This window comes from Protopterus annectens, chromosome 4.part0 (genome assembly GCF_019279795.1).
Source record: "Protopterus annectens isolate FY-2018-M chromosome 4.part0, PAN1.0, whole genome shotgun sequence".
NCBI lineage: Eukaryota > Metazoa > Chordata > Ceratodontiformes > Protopteridae > Protopterus > Protopterus annectens.
Genome location: NC_056733.1, coordinates 1,096,117,031 through 1,096,131,389, shown reverse-complemented (window position 1 = coordinate 1,096,131,389; position 14,359 = coordinate 1,096,117,031).

The window sequence follows — 14,359 nt, the reverse complement described above, 5'->3', positions numbered from 1 at the left end:
TCCTGTTTATTGTGGTGACAAGGTTTAGGTCTCTAGAGTGTGTAGCTTGGAGGGATTGGGATTTCTTTAGGTGTAGCATGTCCAACAGCTCTGGATTTGACATAGCTTTATATGTTAGGCAGAGATCACCTCGGAGTAGGCGATATTCTATGGAGTAAAGCTGAAGTTTTTTGAGACGGTCAGTGTAGGGCATATGTTTGAGGCCAGTAATCTTTGTGAGGTACTTCTATGGCCTTTCCAGCTGCTGCAGATGTCTTGTGAGGTACATTCCAAAAGGGGCATTGTACTCTATAATGGTTCTAATGAGTGTCGAGTAGAGGGGAACAATGACCTCTTTTTTTCCTGGATGAGAACCCTTTTATGATGAGGTGTGCCACATAGAAGGACTTCCTGATTACTGTGACAATGTGACTATCAAAGGACAGATTGCTGTCCACCTGGGTTCCAAGGTCTCTTATTACACATTTGGTGTTAAGTAGACTGCTGTCTATGTAGTAGTTCATGAGTACAGAGTTTTTACCAAAGGGGATGACAATGCACTTTTTGGCATTGAGCTTGAGGCCATGGCTCTGACACCAGGCATATGTCTCAGCAAGGCCCTTCTGTAGGATTTCCACAGTATTTGGGTACTCTACTATGGTTCCTAGTTTGCAGTCATCTGCGATCTTCATTAGCCAGAGGCCTTCTGTGTTAGCCTGTACTTCAGAGAAGTAGATACCAAACAGGAGAGGTCCCAGGACTGAACCCTGTGGTACTCCACTTATTACTGGTTTGAGGTCCGATTGTGTGCCAGTTTTACAGTGTGGGTTCTGTCAATGAGCCAGTTGGCAACCCATCTTGTGACATAGGGATTTATACATAGTTTAGTGAGTTTAGCTATAATTCCAGAATGGGAGATGGTGTCGAAAGCCTTGGTGAGGTCAGGATAGGCTGCGTGAACCAGCTTACCCTCAACTATGGCTTTGGTGACTGCTGCAAAGAAGTCGATCAGGTTCAGGAGGCATGATCTTCCTTTCACAAACCCAAACTGGGTGAGATCCAGAGTTTGGAGGTTACCAATGACTTTGTTTATGAATTCCATGGCCTTGCAGACCAGGGTGGTCAGGCTAATAGGGTGATAGTTCCCAGGATCAGTGGTGGCTCCCCCCTTTGTGGAGTGAGATAACTGTTGCTGTACACCGTTCAGTGGGCACAAAGCCTGATGTGAGGCTATGAGTAAGTATATATAGTTAGAGGGGGTGTGCGGGGTATGGGGGGTGAAGTCCCCCACCTAGTTTATTGTAAGCTTTCAGTGAAATGAGATTCATAAATATAAAAGCAAACTAGGTGAGGGGCTACACCCTCACATCCCCCTAACTGTATACACTAATTCCTGGATTGCACTACTGTGGGGAAAATGGCATATATGTTTTACTTGCCTTACAGTACTCTGCATTCAGTGAAATGAGTTTTCAGTGATTTGGTGTGGGTGAATTGAAATTCAGTGAAATATGTTTTCAGTAAATGAAAGTAGATCCATATACATACATGCACACACGTGTGTGTGTGTGTGTGTGTATATATGTGTGTGTGTGTGTGTGTGTGTATATATATATATATATATATATATATATATGTATATATATATATATATATATATATATATATATATATATATGTGTGTGTGTGTGTATATATATATATATATATATATATATATATATATATGAAACAACATCACCATTCACTATAGTTTTTCCTAGCTTGTTCTTGGGTGTTTTGATTTTTGTTTTCCTTTTGTTACTGTACATGAAGTACCTCCCAAGTCTTTTGCTGATTTTATCTTTGGCTCCAGTAACCAATCCTAGCTTATCCGTATTCTTGTTCATTGTTCAAATTCACATGCACAGTTTCCTCAGTGTTTCTTGAATTTGTGCCATCCTGATGCCTGTTTTTTGCAAGACTAGAATATGTTTGTGTGGAATTTAATAGTCAATATTTGGTATACTGAAATAGCATTGATTTAGAGCTGATGAATATCATGACAAGTGTCAGTTATAGCCACTCTTATTTATTGCAATATCCTATGAGAATATCGCTGTTTGTTAACCAAAGTGTGTTTCTGTCTGTAAATCAGACTGTTGTGTTATCAAGAATAATTGGAGTTAAGTCAGTATTAAAGTTGAAGTTTAAGGATTGGTCAATATTTGTTGTTTCAATCAGTAACATATTCAACATGTGCATTAAAATCCAACTTCCAAATCTTCAAAAGATTCCCCATAGTTAATATTTATATCAAATTCCTTCTAATTATAACAGTTATTTGAGTGTGTTGTCAGTCATACTGAGCAATGATGATTCTTTTATAGAAATAAGAAGTATATATGAAAATTAGTTCCAAGCAAGGACATATAAATAATTTTTTAACATATGTTAGGTTGTAAGCAACTATCGGAAAATGTCTTCATCCTTTTTCATGTAGCAGACACATTTTTATATTACTTTTCCAAAAGCTGCACAAACACAGATTCCAAAACTGTGCCTGAAATTTATATTGCATATAAATTATGCATAGACATAGTTATCTAGAAAGTAAATCTAAGATATAATTTCAGTTGCTTTTATTAATTAGTATTTGAGCATATTCAAGAGAATAGGTATCTATCTGCATTATGTAAATCATTTTTTGACGTGAAACTTCTTGCCTGTTGTTTTAATGTCTGTGTTAGTTAATATTTGACTCTTCCTAATGCCCCCTCCCCCCATTTCTTGACATGCTATGGAAATCTTTTCATTTAATTGATGTTGACAGGCTTTAAGAATTTGCCAATGACCTTTTGTGGATTAAACTGAGTTTCTTTCTAATATAACAGGATGGAGGGAGTCTGTCCATGAAAGGATGTTCTAGATCACTGAAAAGATTTTCTTCAAATTGACTTTTGTCTAGTGTACTGCACCTTAGGTAATCAATCAATAGTCCTTTACTATCATCACCCTAACCAAAGATGCAGTTGTAATACCACCCAAGCTTACATCTTCCCACCACAGGAAGGAATCTTTTCAGCTTTTGTTTGTACAATTTCTCCTGTGTTCCAAATTTATTATGATTAGTTTATGTATTGATTCTAAGTATTGAAAAGATTCAGCCATTTTCCCAGACTGTCCTTTTATTATTCTTTGTACATTGAAAAGGTGGATTAATTTTTTTGAGATTTAAAAACCGAGCTTTCTGTTTTGAAAAACAAAATACCATGTGAAAATAATTTGCTTATGAAAAATAATAAAATAAGTTTCCAGTATTAGAATATTATTGGCAAATCCCAAACTGGGCAAAGTTTGCATCTTATTCTATTAAATAAGTCATTTATATATGGGTGTGTATTTCTACATCAGAAATAGAGTAATAGTGATCTCTATACTATGTATGATCAAATGTATTTAACATTGAAGTGAAAACACTGATAAAATATGTTTGATCATACAAATTTTGATAATACTAAATATCAAATTAAAAGGATCAACAAAGGAAAACTATTTCCTCTCCTGACCTGGATGCTAAAATCCCCCATAACACTAATCACACCTGCAGCACCTTAGTAATTGGTGCTGACTTTAACCCTAATGCTGGCTTCTCCCCCTACTCTAACCCTACTCCTTACCTTAATAAAAACTTTCCTATAATACTGCCCCTACATAAACATAGTTGCACATACAAACATGAACAGACACACTAATTACACAACTATCCCATTATCTAACCCTAAAATATGCACCCTGGAACACAAACCCACAACACCTACCCCTCAGCAATCCTCAACCCTAGCACAAACATACAACACCCACAACACCTGTCAACCAAACTGACTTTCTTCAAGATGCAGGGGGCCCATGTGCATATATTTATATATATATATATATATATATATATATATATATATATATGTATGTATATATATATATATATATATATATATATATATATATATATATATATATATGGGACTCTGGAACATGGTTGGCAGATGCTTGATCAATCACAGTTAATTGACATATGCAGGTGACTGACAATTGTGCTAGATCGACTATCCCCAGGGGGAAGAATATTCCCTTTTGTCCAGGCACTGTGCAATCACAGAGTTATTGTATAGAATTAGCAGGGCTTTGGGCACCCCCTGCCAAAAATTTTGTGTTTTTTTTGTTTGTATGCTGCAAGGATTTTCCTCGAGCATGCGCAGTTGACTGGCAACATTAGCATTGTTGATCTTTTGCTGTTGACGTTCTTTCATTGTACCAGGGAAGTATATCACATTTCGATCATTTATTTCTCAAGCATCAAACATACTACCATAGTAGATGCAAACAAGCGAAATCTAAGGGAAATGCTACTCAATGCTAGAAGTCTAAACCTCAAAATGCACTCACTCAAGGCACTCCTTAAGATGGAGAACATTGACATCTGTGCAGTGACAGAGACCTGGTTTAAGGCTCCAGGGAGCACCCCTGCATTACCAGGCTACAATTCTTACCACACCTTTTGGCCACCTAACCTGGACCAAAACACTAAAGGAGGAGGCGTGTCCATATTCATAAAGGATATCCACACATCCAGGCTAGTTGCTCAACATAATGCATCTGAAATTATCCAAGTACAGCCAACACCGGGCAAGACTGCATTTCAGATTGTAGCTTGTTACAGATCCCCCGCCATGCCCCAGGACACCCACTCCATGTTTCTTGATATACTGGATAATATTAAGGTACAGCCCAATACCCTAATATTGGGAGATTTAAACTACTCCAAAATCAACTGGGAAAACTACTCCTGTACTAATTCATCTGACCAACTTTTTCTGGAATTCATTAATTCCAACACCCTGGATCAGCTTGTCCATACCCCTACCAGGGGCAGCAATGTCCTGGACCTGGTCATTACCATTATGGGTAACAAATGCTCCATGCCAGAGGTCAACTCCTCGATGGTCAGGTCCGACCACAAGCTAATCACCCTAGACATCCATATCCTGCCCCCACCCCCCTATTAAGGAAACCACAGTAAAATTTCTCCAGTGCCGACTTCATGCTTCTTAAGTCAGAAGTGGCCAACTTCACGTCACCCACACAGATGGAAAATAGAGACACAACTGCTGAATCATATGTAAAAGCACTGTATAAGCACATATATGAGTGCATGGACTGTGCTATCCCCAAAAGAACTAAGACACTATCCTCTAAAAAAAGGAAGCCAATCTGGTGGTCCCCTGCCATAAACAAACTCTACAACAGAAAGAAGAACTGTTGCAAAAAAGAGTAAAATCCCATGATTGCAAGAACTCCCTGCTCAGCCTCAGCAAGAAGCTGAGATCTCTCATAAAATCCTCCAAAGCTGGTTACGAAAATAAAATTACCATGGATTCTAAAGACAACCACAAAGCATTCTACAACTATGTTAAGAATCTCACTGGCAACACTGAGATCTGTGTGGAACTACAGCACAATGGCACTACATTTACCGAACCAACTGATATTGCCAACATCCTGGCAGACGGGTACAGTGCAAACTTTACCCCCTCAAAGGGCCCATCTCCATACCAGAAAATTGCAAATCTCCTGTAATCATGGACGCACAGGTAATGACTGCACTCTCCAAAGCCAAGAACACAGCATCCATGAGAGAGGGACAACATCCCAGGCTGCATTCTGCATGAACTACAGAACAAACTGGCACCCCACCTAAGTACCATGTTCAACCATAGCCTCACACCAGGCTTTGTGCCTATGGAATGGCACACAGCAACGGTTATCCCAGTTCACAAAGGGGGTGCCACCACTAACCCCAGGAACTTCCGTCCCATTAGCCCGATGAGCCTGGTCTGCAAGGTCATGGAACGCATCATCCTGGAGCTTATAAACAAAGACATAGTTAACCTCCAGACTCTAGACCCCACTCAGGTTGGGTTTGTGAAAGGTAGATCATGCCTTCTAAACCTGATTGACTTCTTTGAATCAGTCACCAAAGCCGTAGACAAGGGTAAGGTGTGCACACAGCCTATCTTGACCTCACCAAGGCTTTCAACACCACCCCCCACTCTGGTATTATAGATAAACTCACTGAACTAGGCATAAATCCATATGTCACAAGATGGGTGGCCAACTGGCTCACTGACAGAACCCACACAGTGAAAGTAGCCAACTCCAAATCCAACTTCAGACCAGTGACAAGCGGAGTACCAGAGGGTTCAATCCTGGGTCCTATCTTGTTCGGTATCTACTTCTCTAAAGTCCTGGCTAATACAGCTGGTCTCTGGCTAATGAAATTTGCAGATGACTGCAAACTAGGAGCCATAATAGATTCGCCTAAGGATGTGGACATTCTACAAAGAGGCCTCACTGAGACTGATGCTTGGTCTACAAAGAGGCCTCACTGCGACTGATGCTTGGTGTCAATGTCATGGCCTAAAGCTCAATGCCAAGAAGTGCATTGTCATCTCCTTTGGGAAAAACACCATACCCATGAACTACCACATAGGCAGTAGCCTACTAAACACTGAAAGTGTGATTAGAGACCTTGGGAAACAGGTGGACAGTAGTCTCTCCTTTGATAATCACGTCACCACAGTAGTCAGGAAATCCTTCTACATGGCACACCACATCACAAAGGGGTTCTCCTCCAGAAAAAGAGAGGTGGTCATTCCTCTCTACTCATCCCTCATCAGACCCATTATAGAGTACAATGCCCTGTTTGACATGTGCCTCGCAAGACATCTGCAACAACTAGAAAGGCCACAGAAATAACTCACTTAGATGATTACCGGCCTCAAACAGATTCCAGCTGCAGCTCTACTCTGTCACATATTGCCTACTCAGAGGCGACCTCTCTCTAACATACAAAGCCATGTCAAACCCAGATCTGATGGACATGCTACACGTAAAGAAATCCCAATCTCTCTGACCCACACGCTCCAGGAACGGAAACCTTGTCACCACAATAAACAGAACATGCTGGAGGGATAGATTCCTGTCTCAGAGACTTTCCATGCTCTGAAACAGGTTTACCCATTCATGTCAAGCAGAGCTCCTCTTTAGCCCTCTTTAAGAGAAATCTTGACAACTGGATGGAAAACAGGAAATTCACTCTGGGAATCATTGCTGTGGTGCTGCTTGACAGGGGCATAGGAAAATAATTTTCTTGGGTGGCGAAAGCCAGGGAACCTTGTTTGGCTAGACTTATATAGGCCCTAGGGCTGATAGCCTAGTACATACCTATGAACCTAAGATATATCATTTAGTGCATGTTTTGTTGATTGTTCTACATCTTGGTTTAACAGCAGATGTTATTTATTTAGGTTCTGTAGAGTAGTTGTTATCACATCTGCCACCCATGCAGATGGTCCTGGGTTTGATCCCCAATGGCACCATTATGTTAGTGAAGAATAAGTAAGGGTAAGCAAGTTTTCTCTTCAGTATGAAAGAGGGTATCAGAATTAATTATGGTGTGAAAAATTCATAAACAGAAATTAATGAAATTTGGTGTTGGCATAATGGTCAAGGCATTTACCTCATATATGCACAAGGTACAGGGTTTAATTCTCACCTTTGGTAACATTCTGGTTATTGGCTAGTTATGTAATTGTCTGCAGACTAATTTGTCTCATACGAACCTATTCAAATTTTGCAAAGTCTTTCAATACCATGGCACTTTTTTTACTTTTGCATGTACCAATGTTTAAAGAATAAGTTCCTCTGCTTTTTCCAATTCTGATTCATGCTCTTTGTTCAGGAAATAGGTTTAGACTATGCTTCCCAAGTTCTTTTTTTTTCACTAAGTGTGGAATCAAAGTCTGAGGGAGGAGGTTTCTTCAGATTCCCTTCCTGAAGAGTTATCTTTCTCATGAACTGTTCCCAAGATAATGGACCTATTTCAGTGAGAACAAAAATTCCAACTTGCAAACCTCGTATGATTTAATAGAGGTAGATTTCCACAACATGCAGCTATTCCACCTACTTTTCTAGTCTTGGAGGATGCCTTCCTTGTAGATTGCAGTTTGCCTGACAGTCTGCCTCCTGATCATAGAAATTCTGACAAGTGGTTTTCAAGTTCCCTGGTCTCGCAAATTCTGTTTTTATACATGTCCTGGGGTAGACCCTGAACTAAATTCTGATTCCAAACTTTCTTTGTCCAAACACCTTTCAGCTGCTAACCCTATTTCATTTCATCTGACAAAGAAAGGTGAGTTTTTGATTTGTTTGAGAAACAAAGTGTATACTACTACTGCCTTGGCTACAAAATAGTGAATTGTCTGGCTCACTTGTCTAAGTTTATGTTAATGTCTTTTGACAACATGCAAACATTAATTGCTGACTTATTTTTTCAGACATTAGACAAATCCAAATTTTTAACTTTCTTCTGTATTTCTTTTTTAAACCTTTACATCAAAATCACAAATTTCAAAATGCTGTCTGTACATTTTGTTTCCCCTCATTCTAACTTTCAGTTTAATAACAACTTTATATTTAAACTTTGCTTATCACATGCCAATTTTCAAAGATTTAAGAAGCTTTTTGAATTTTTCTGTACCTGGTTTACATTTTCAAGTCTCTGCCTTACTGGTCAGATTGTCAGCAACTCCAAGTGTTTACAAAGTTCCTGGCTCCTGTAAATAGCCCAGTGCAGGTTGCAGGGCATAAACATTTTTCAATATTTAGATGACTGCCTTACATTTGCAGATTCTCTTACAAGTTGTCAAGAATCTCTTTCTTGGATAAAAAAAATTCCTCAGTCTGACATTTCAGATGAACTTAGAGAAATCATCTTGTGTTGTGTTCCACAAGATAGTGTTTCTAGCGTTTCTGGAAGGTTTTCTAGATACATCCATAATGGTGCACACTTTCTTCCTCAGGACAAAATGGAATTTTACAAGAATCAGTTTCTGAAATTTTCCAGCTAGGCTCTGACATTTACCAGGGAATATCTCCGGATTCTAGGTTACATGGCATCTACAATTCACATGATTCCTTCACATGAGAAGAATCCAGTGGTTACTCAAATCAGTATGAACACAATACAATCAGCCTGTATCTTTCCATAACCAAGTACTCAGCATTCATATGTTTTTAAAGGGAGACCCTCTGGTGGGTGAATCAGTTTTACCTCAACCCAGTCCTCCCTTTTTTCCTCTCCAGTCCATACTCCATTGTTGAGCACATATAGCTCAGACTTTGCGTAGAGAGCTGTATCTAAAGATGTGAAAAGCCCAGAGTATAGAGAACCAGCAAGACAAACTCAAATTTCAAATAAATTGTGACACAAATAAATGTTCTCAAATTTCTAAATCATCTTTAGACTCAGAGGCTCTATGATAATTACAGACAACATCAGAATGATGTAGTATTTAAACAAAAAGGGTGAACTAGATCCTTCCCCTTTCCAGATTAGCTATGGTAGCTTGGGGTATTAGCAAGTTAGCACAATCTATGGTACAGGCTACTTGCATTATTTCAGAGCATATTTTAGCAGACAAGCTTAGAAAGAGCAAAGCTGACCTCCAACAAATGGAAGTTGCACCTGAGATTCTTCCTGGAATTGAATCATCTATGGAAAAATCCTCAAGTAGATCTATTTTCCCCCATTTACAACAGACAGTTAAACAAATTATGCTGTATATCTCCTTGCACAAAGGTCTACAAGACAGATACCTTTTCATTCTGATGGACAGGAATGTTCCTATATGCTTTTTCACCTTTCTTCTGATAACCAGGTTTCTTCTAAAGATTGAGGAGGAGGATAATTGTGGTATTCCCCCTTTTAGCCCAAGTCACAGGGATTTTAGTTTGAAAACCACCAAAGGCAATTACCACAAGATGACTCAAAGGATGTACTTGCACAAGAGAGGTTTTTTTGATGCACTGCACCTTCACATCTTTTAAATTACTGCATGAATGACAGAGCTTTAATACAAGTTAGATGCATTTTTCTGAGGTCATTCAGCAGGTGTTAATGAAGTTGAAAATAATTTCTAGTTTGTGCCAAACTAAGACCTTTTAAGGGTCAGATACCTCAGTTTCTGCACTGTTTGGGCAAGTTATTATCCTCTTGCCTTTCTTAACTTTTCTATTCTAATTCACATTTTGTCCATCTCTGTATATCTGCTCATAGATCCTCTGCTTTCTATCAGGGAAACAGTTTTTATAAGGGATGTTACATTTTTTTTTTTAAATAAGAAACATCTTTATCAAATTATCATAAATGACCTAGGCAATCATAACTTTATATAAATGAAAACAAACCATATTGACATATTTTTAGTTGCAAACATTATGCATCACTTATAATGTATCCAGTCATTGTCGGTCAAGCAATACATAGCTCATTCAAATCCTGCCTTCTTTTAAACTTCATTCCTCCTCTGCATGTATTGTTCCTGCAATTCCCATTTTTTTCTGTGTAATTTGCTCCTACCCTTTTCTAAAGCTCCCATTTCCAGTTGTTTTATCTCTTTTACTGCATTCACTATTTTTAGTACAGTTGGTTTAGACTGTGATTTCCATTTTCTAGTAATTTTTTTTGGCAGCCACTATAATTAGACTCAGCAAGGCCTTACTTTGTCTAAGCAGTTCTGATTCTGTATCATAGCTCAAACAAATTGCCTTATTTATGCCAATTTGTTCATCCAGTATCTCTGACAAAGTAGTCTGAAGGGAATCTTTAATGTCTCCCAACGCATTACACTCCTAGAAAAATATGTTCTCAATTACCTCTTTCTTCCCCTGCAACCCATCTGACTAGATAGCATGACAATCCATATTACTGGACATGATGGCTAATCCAGTCTTTTTTTTTTTTAAGAAAACGCATTCTAAAATAATCACTTCTTATTGCTCTCCTTTTTAGCTTTTTCAGGACTTTCACCAATGCTGGATAAATACCCTTCCTGATTTTTGCACAAAAGGCCAGTAGTAAAGCTTGAAGGTAACATGAAAAGGGTCTATATCATATAGTCGAAGTTTAATAACTTTGAACATGGAATTTTTGAACCATCCTTTTCGAAGTTAAACTTCGACTATGGATAAAAAAACAAAACAAAGAAAAGAGAGCAGCCCACACACACATCCCGCTACTTACGTATACCAACTCTGAGATTGCACCATGTTGAACAAAACAGAATCCTCTTCTTATGGAGATTTTCAGTGAAACATTCGAACTTCTGCAAATTCGAACTTATGGTCTCAACCATATGAAGTTCGAACTTGCAGAAGTTCGACTAGCTGATAAGAACCCCATGAAAATACACTGCAGCAGCATACAAATTAGCACTGGAAAAACATTTACTGCTGGTATCCAATAGCTCATTAAGTCACCAACCTTTTGTGCTCATAATTCTTCAGATGTTTGTAAATGTCCATGAACCAAAGACCCCCCCCCCCACTACAGTACTGGCAGGAATCTATGGAGGCTACAGGAGAAAAAAAGGCACCAGCTAAGATTGCTCTGTCTACTGAAGCAACTGAAGGTATAACAAAATAACAAGTGTTGAGCTGTGAGCTCAAAACCTAAAGTAAACTATCTAAGTAACTGCTGTAGTTAGACTTTATAGGTAGAAACAAGTACACACTTCCTTCTGCTGCTAACTCGAGTCCCAGTAGCAGTGCAATTCAAATGACTGTAATGTCACTAATCATAAAACAAATGGCTGACCTAGGGGAATAGCCAGTGACAGATCATTTTTCTGTCTTCTTTCCTAATGTAACGTATCTGTCCAGCTGTACCTTGTATATTTCTTCTATTGTGTACTTGTATTCGCATAGGTGTAATTATGCAATAAGAATATTTACCTCCAGTTGAAGTGTTACAGCTTATGAGAAGGTCTGGAGATATACACCCGTGTTGCTATTGACATGAAAATATATTTGCTGTCATTATTTGCTCCTGAGTAGTGAAAGTAAAACAGTCAGTACAAATCCACTAATGAATCAGTTTTACAATATGGAATTTATCAAAATTACTTATTCAGAAACAAAAATTGATTATTGTAGTTGACAGGAAGGCACATAAATAAGTTTTATAATACCTGCCAGATATAGTATGCAAATAGATGCATTTCAACAGTCCTTTTCACTCATACAATACTCCACTACAAATATGTGCACACAAATATCTTTTCACTGAAACTGAAACAAAATTGAAAGTACACCACTGACTGTCTTAGTTAAGTGACATAAATATTAACACAAAAATAAAACATTTGTTTATTTATTTACTTAACATTTGTTGACTGGGAAAGTCCAACTAGAAAAGAGTCTATTTCCAGTGCGGGCCTGGGGAGAAATGCTCCAGACACATGTCTTTTGGAATGTGGGAGGAGTCCCATGTGAATGCAGGGAGGACATGCAGACTCCACACAGAAGGCACCCCAGCTGAGAATCGAATCAGAGAACATCTTGATGTGAGGCAACAACGTTAAACACTGCACCACTGCCTGCAATACATTAAGTAAAATATCCTAGGTTGCTCACACAGAGAAATAATAATTCTCTTGTTTTCTAACACTTAGTTACACAAACTTGTACAGACATGTTTTGCAGTTAAGAAAGACTAAACAACGAAGCATCACTGTCAGTCAAAAATACACAAAAATATAAATAAGGAATCTAGTAAAAAGTGACACTTTTATGCATGTACATAGTAAAAGTATCTAACATGTATACACATATACATAGTCACACGTATGCATGCATCTTCATATCTACAACATCTTAAAGAAGAATGCAAGCATAATATATCTTGTGAAGGTAAACTGAAATACAATGGTAAGTTTCCACCTAAACACTACTGGCAAAAATTGGAACAGATGCAGACATACCCACAGACACATGCTTGCAGTCCTTTGAGCTACTCAGAAACTTGTGAAGAATCAAAATTCATACCTGCCAACGAGAGACAATCCAAAAAAGTAAAATAGCATTCATAATTAAATAAACAATACTTAATCAGCTACAACAGACACAACTTAAATGCAAAAAAAATTACAGTGAAAGTTTCCTAAACAAATGTTTTTGTATAATAATGATACATGTTCCATGTTTTACCACTGATGGACTATCTACTCTTATTATTCTGGCTGTCCTAATGAGGAAATATCCCCACCATCATATGCAAAAAATTTGAATGACTGACCTCGTAGAACTTGTATATGTATATCTTTGTAATGGCTAATATCAAAACAGCCGAATATCAGCATTAGTAACTGACCACAAAAGGTCAGCAATGCAAACATCAACAGTACAGTACAGACATACAAGGAAAATCCTCTTCACATGCAAGTTAATTGGTAAAAAAATAAAAGTAAATATTTTTTTTACAGGGCAAGATGAGGGGATGGCTTCTCCCCCACATCCTGCAGTTATATATGCTAACTCAAAGATCACACAATCCCCAGGAAGGAGCATATTCTCCATCCCCAAAAATTGCCCATCTCACACACCTGTTGATCATGTGTGTTGTCGAACAAGGAGTGTTGACAAAATAGATATCGACATTTGGGAGTTTTGACAAAAGTTACCATACCCATATATATTATAATTTTGTTGAATACTTCTCAGCAAATTAGTCTTTTGTTGGCTCTTGATCTTTCTATGACAACTAAGCCTCCATCTCTAGTTGACTCTTGATCTATACTTCCTAGAACACTTAGAAAATGAGGCAAGAACCAGGCGTCTTTGTCATTGAAAAAGCACAGTGTAATCAGTGCTATCCGAGGACTTTGTGAGTAAATTCTTTTGCACACCTGTCATTCAGGTAAGAATACTAGAACTTTTAGACAAGCTCATTCACCTTGTACTCTTAAGTACAAGAACTTTAATCCCAGTCTTTCAGTACAGGTGGAGCACATTTGATAGGACTCTGCTAAATCCGTAACCTGAAATGTGTGACCTGGCAATGGCCAGTCATGCCCATTTTTTCTTGGCTTCCTCTTCCATTTTCAAGCAAGAAAAAGTAATACTCCACACCGTCAAAGAGCTTTCATAAAATGACAAAGCTTTCAGATACAAACTGTCCTTCTTCAGTGTCTTACATACAATGGCTATAAAAACAGCATTTATAAATACAAATCAATCACATCACATGACACTATCAACAACATCAGTTGAAAACAGCAATTAGTTCTTGACACAGCAACCTATCAGCTGTTTTTATAGCCATTGTATTTAAGTATGGAGTATTACCTTTTCTTGCTTGAGGTTGTTTGGTTTGTACTTCTTCACTTTATCAGGTTTACCTTCATTTTGGCACTTCCTCTTCCATTTTCCCAGAAACTAAATGGCTTCTGTCTTATGCGGCATAATCTGAGTCAAAACCTCTATACCACAAAGTTAACAGCATGGC